Below are 6000 nucleotides of genomic sequence, written 5' to 3' on the forward strand. Positions count from 1 at the left end.
ATGTCAATCTTGGCTGCCTGACAAGCATGTTGGCAGACACAACCATTGCCATTACTATCTTGGGGGGCAGTGGGGAGTCGTGCCTAAACACAGACCAATTTTCAAAAAGTTGTCATTTGCAACTGGCTCTGCAATGGTGGGGGAGTAAAGGTATTATATGGCACCTTAGGATGTATTCTGCAAAATGACACCTTGGTTTACATACTACCTGTAGGTGACACATGTTTTAATCATCTCCACAGTGAACACTAGATGCATCTAGCCAACAGGGCCTAGAATAGCCATTCTCAACTGTTTTGCCATTGATATAAATTTCAGGTCTCATGGATCCCCCGCTAAAATGAATTGTCTGGGGGTCAGTGGGTAAACAACCCCTTATGGTCAGTGGAAAGAATGCCCCCCTTACAGTGGTTATCAAAATGCCTACTTTTACAGTGTCTGTCAGATTACCCATCTTTACAGTGGCCATCAGAATGCCTACTCTACAGTGGCTGTCAGAATACCTATCCTTACGGTGGCCATCAGAATGCCTAACCTTACAGTGGTTGTCAGAATGCCTACCCTTACAGTGCCCATCAGAATGCCTACCCTTACAGTGATTTTTAGAATGCCTACCCTTACAGTGCCCATCAGAATGCCTACCTTTACAGTGGCTGTCAAAATGCCCATCCTTACAGTGGCTGTCAGAATGTCTATACCTTAAAGACAAGTAAAAAAAACATTGGTGTCCTGCAGCTGGCTTTAACAAGTGGTGTTGGACCCAGAACTATTCAGGAACCATCAAATGGAAGGTCCATCATCCACAGCTCAAGGAACACCTAGTATTATCTGGATTAACCCTAGGTTGAGAATGGTTGGTCTAGTATAATGCATAATGCAGTCAGTCTAGACTCCACCGGATTTGTTCCATAAGGGCTGGTTCACCACAATTTCTGCTTTCCGGATATGTTTCTGAATACGCGTTTTTGATGTGTTCCGGTGCGCTTTTGATGCATTCCAGTGCATTTTTCCCCCTCTTTTTTTCTTCATCACAATTTAAGACATGTGCATTCCAGTGCGTTCTGGTGCATTTATTAAGTGTTTTGCCATGTTCCATACAGGAAAATGCAATATGTTCTACCTCTGTTGAATGCACTGGAATGCGCTCCACTGGTGTGAACTAGAGCCAATGGAATCCATGTTAAACACTGTAAATGTGATTTTGATGCAGAATAAAAATGCACTGGATTGCATCTGGTGTGAACCAACCTTAAAGCATTGCGAGGAGCAACACACAGCATGTAGTAGCCACAACAACTAATCAGAAGCCATCTTGTATTGCTCTAGCCTTGGTACATTTTTTTCATATAAGTGCCTGAATCCTTTACAGTGACTGGAAATCAACGGAGGCCAAACCATGTTTTTTTTTTTTTTTCTGATAAACGCTAATTATATCATACAGATGGCAAAATCTGCTAAGCAAAAGCCTTTCTTGCTAACTAAGAGCTGGTGCACATAGTAGGCACTGCAGGACCAATCCCTTTTTAATGTATAAGAGAAATGGATTTCAGGTTGTATTAATCAATAAAGCAATCTATAGAAGGAAATTCTCCAGAATCAGGATCTCTTTTTATCAGAAATAATTTTAATTTTGAAAAATGTTAAGCTTTTAACAAGCAACAATATGACTTCATAAAAAGAAGGGATGTGGCAACTTACAACAGCCAATGAGATCCTAGCTGTCGTTTTCCCTATGTAGGCTAGAATATGAAACCTTGAATCTGACTGGATAAAAACATAGCAAATATATGTTCCAACTTTTAAACATATGACCCAGTTGATATTTGTAATCCAAATAGCCTTCAGTGAAAATAATCTGCACCATTAATGCAATTTTGCATGAAAGGCCCATGCATATTCTGTACACAGACATTGACATTGATTGTGTACTGCCTTTTTCCTTTTTTTTTCATCAAAACTTCAATAAATTTCAGTGAAAGAAAGGCCGTGCCTTGCATAAAGTCAATATGTTTTCCAACATATTAACCGTTTTAACCCACAGGCTCATTTAGTACATAGCAATAGGAAAATATCATATTTGTGTGTAGTGCATCGCCGTGGTAGCCAACAGTGATGTATATTTTGAGCATAGAACTGCAAGTGATTGCACTAGTACTCTAAATACAGGAAAACAAGCCTCTTCCTTGTTACCCCTTGATCCATTACACCCCTCCATGGTGAACCTTCTAGCTGTGATTGCTGTGCCAGGAACCCACAGATATTCTATTCAGTTACCTCTCCCTGTGCTGCTTCATAAACACATTAGCTGCCAGAAATGGGATTTGCAAGCGCAATGGGCGGGCTGAATACCAGAGTTTGCATTGTCATGCCCCTTGTAGACCATTAATACCCCACCTTACTCCCACCAAACCTTGCATAGAATATATCTATTCCCATTACAATATCTGACCAGGTGTGACACCACTATGTATTGTTACAAGTCCGAGCTCAGCAAAATATGGCGGGTGGGCAATGAGGTAAAATAGCAAGAAGGGGGGGGGGGGGGTGAGGTATTTGTCATCTAGACAGTACAGTACATCATAAACAAAATCCCACAACAGACACAAAAGACACAATATCACACCCATCATTAAGCCTGAAACTGTACAATAGCATTGCAAAACCCTACCTACAAAGAGGACACCTAGATGATTCAGGGGTATAAATTGAAAGATCCTTTACAGTGATCTATAATGTGCTGTACACCATCCAGGGATATGTCAGTAACTGGCACACACTGATCTAATGCCCATCACACATACAAATAGACACATGCCTGGTTGATCTGCAGAAAGCCACCATCTATCTCTCATACCGGTGCCAATCCTATTTGCAAGGAACCTTAAGACCACTTAGCCACTGACAGCTTGGCTAGACAGAGAAAAAAACACCAGCAGTTTGACAGATGCCTGCTAGCACACCTCAGGCCCCCCGCAGCTAGGAAAGGGTTAAAAACCTGGTGCAGGAATGTCCCGTGGGATTGACAGAAGGGAGGGAGACTGGGAAGAAGGAGAAGGGAGGGCATCGAAGGAAGAGAAAAATAAGGACAGAGACTGGAAAGATGGTGGCAAATAGCAACAAGAGTGAACTGAGACATAGCCGGTAGTCATAGCCAGGACAGAGCAAGGGCAAGTACAATAAGGGATCTGTATGGAATGCAGGGCTCAAGATCTACAATTAACAAGGCGCAGAAATAGCAGAAGGAAAAGGGTGTATACAAGGGATCGCTCAGCCGGATAGCCATCCAGTGTGATCTAGCTTCTAGGGATGCAGAGGATGGAAGAAGGTACAAGGATGAAAAGGGACAGAGGGATGCAGGGTGGTACCTGGCTGTCCTTGTCACTGCTTCTCTTTGCGGTGGTGCATCAAGGCTGGCTTCCCTGGGCTGACAGCTGATGGGAATACTCTAAGGCTGTGTCACAGCTCCCAATGTATGTGTCTGCTGTGCTGTGCTGCTGTACTGGACCTCCTGTTTGTCCCTCCGGGTCCCTGCCCTGCCTGTCAGTGCTGGTTGGCTGGAGCTGTGTTGTGGGGGAGGAGGGATGGTCAGGCTGCTGAGGCTGGGATACATAGACAGAGATGGAGGAAAACCAGAGAGGAGGGGGAGAGGAAGAGCAGGTGGAGGGAGAGAGGCCTACTGTATGGGAGGAGCCCGCTGCTGGTGCTGATGAGGGAGCCGTGACGTTGGTGCAGATATTACACCATCACTAGTACATAGCATGGAGGCATGGACAGCATCACATAGAGATAGATAGATAGATAGATAGATAGATAGATAGATAGATAGATAGATAGATAGATAGATAGATAGATAGATAGATAGATAGATAAATGATAAACAATAGATATAAATAGATAGATAATATAGATAGATAGATCAGAGAAATATAGCTAGATAGATATAAAAAAATAGATAGATGAATAAATGGATAGAATAGATAGATAGAATAGATAGAATAGATAGATAGATAGATAGATAGATAGATAGATAGATAGATAGATAGATAGATAGATAGATAGATAGATAGATCGATAGATAGACAGATCGATAGATAGATAGATAGATAGATAGATAGATAGATAGATAGATAGATAGATAGATAGATAGATAGATAGATAGATAGATAGATAGATAGATAGATAGATAGATAGATAGATAGATAGATAGATAGATAGAAATAAAAAAAAAATAGATAGATAGATAGATAGATAGATAGATAGATAGATAGATAGATAGATAGATAGATAGATAGATAGATAGATAGATAGATAGATAGATAGAAAAAAATAGATAGATAGATAGATAGAAATAAAAAAAATAGATAGATAGATAGATAGATAGATAGATAGATAGATAGATAGATAGATAGATAGATAGATAGAAATAAAAAAATAGATAGATAGATAGATAGATAGATAGATAGATAGATAGATAGATAGATAGATAGATATAAAAAAATAGATAGATAGATAGATAGATAGATAGATAGATAGATAGATAGATAGATAGATAGAAATAAAAAAATAGATAGATAGATAGATAGATAGATAGATAGATAGATAGATAGATAGATAGATAGATAGATAGATAGAAATAAAAAAAAATAGATAGATAGATAGATAGATAGATAGATAGATAGATAGATAGATAGATAGATAGATAGATAGATAGATAGATAGATAGATAGATAGATAGATAGATAGATAGAAAAAAATAGATAGATAGATAGATAGATAGATAGATAGATAGATAGATAGATAGATAGATAGATAGATAGATAGAAATAAAAAAAAATAGATAGATAGATAGATAGATAGATAGAAAAAAATAGATAGATAGATAGATAGATAGATAGATAGATAGATAGATAGATAGATAGATAGAAATAAAAAAAATAGATAGATAGATAGATAGATAGATAGATAGATAGATAGAAATAAAAAAAATAGATAGATAGATAGATAGATAGATAGATAGATAGATAGATAGAAATAAAAAAAATAGATAGATAGATAGATAGATAGATAGATAGATAGATAGATAGATAGATAGATAGATAGATAGATAGAAAAAAATAGATAGATAGATAGAAATAAAAAAAATAGATAGATAGATAGATAGATAGATAGATAGATAGATAGATAGATAGATAGATAGATAGATAGATAGAAAAAAAATAGATAGATAGATAGATAGATAGATAGATAGATAGATATAGATAGATAGATAGATAGATAGATAGATAGATAGATAGATAGATAGAAATAAAAAAAATAGATAGATAGATAGATAGATAGATAGATAGATAGATAGATAGAAAAAAATAGATAGATAGATAGAAATAAAAAAAATAGATAGATAGATTGATAGATAGATAGATAGATAGATAGATAGATAGATAGATAGATAGATAGATAGATAGATAGATAGATAGATAGATAGATAGATAGGACGGATAGGACGGATAGATAGAAATAGATAGATAGATAGATAGATAGATAGATAGATAGATAGATAGATAGATAGATAGATAGATAGATAGATAGATAGATAGATAGATAGAAAAAAAAATAGATAGTTAGATAGATAGATAGATAGATAGATAGATAGATAGATAGATAGATAGATAGATAGATAGATAGATAGATAGATAGATAGATAGATAGAAATAGATAGATAGAAATAGATAGATAGATAGATAGATAGATAGATAGATAGATAGATAGATAGATAGATAGATAGATAGATAGATAGATAGAAAAAAATAGATTGATAGATAGATAGAAATAAAAAAAATAGATAGATAGATAGATAGATAGATAGATAGATAGATAGATAGATAGATAGATAGATAGATATAGATAGATAGATAGATAGATAGATAGATAGATAGATAGATAGATAGGACGGATAGATAGAAATAGATAGATAGATAGATAGATAGATAGATAGATAGATAG

The 6000-nt window shown here is 36.1% G+C and overlaps 1 protein-coding gene across 11 annotated transcripts in view; it reads right to left on the reverse strand.

The window, feature by feature from the left end:
• Positions 1 to 3665, reverse strand: part of KIF1A (kinesin family member 1A) — a 245328-nt gene extending 241663 nt beyond the window's left edge. For 9 of the 11 annotated variants that reach the window (XM_073625729.1, XM_073625728.1, XM_073625726.1 and 6 more), the window contains exon 1: positions 3366 to 3664. The gene's annotated coding sequence lies outside the window, so the exon portion shown is untranslated. Of the gene's footprint in view, positions 1 to 3365 lie in introns of all 11 variants that reach the window. The other 2 variants (XM_073625730.1, XM_073625721.1) reach the window with 1 other exon arrangement.
• Positions 3666 to 6000: the final 2335 nt, after the last annotated feature.

The sequence above is a fragment of the Aquarana catesbeiana genome, linkage group LG04, assembly GCF_042186555.1.
Source record: "Aquarana catesbeiana isolate 2022-GZ linkage group LG04, ASM4218655v1, whole genome shotgun sequence".
NCBI classification, from domain to species: domain Eukaryota; kingdom Metazoa; phylum Chordata; class Amphibia; order Anura; family Ranidae; genus Aquarana; species Aquarana catesbeiana.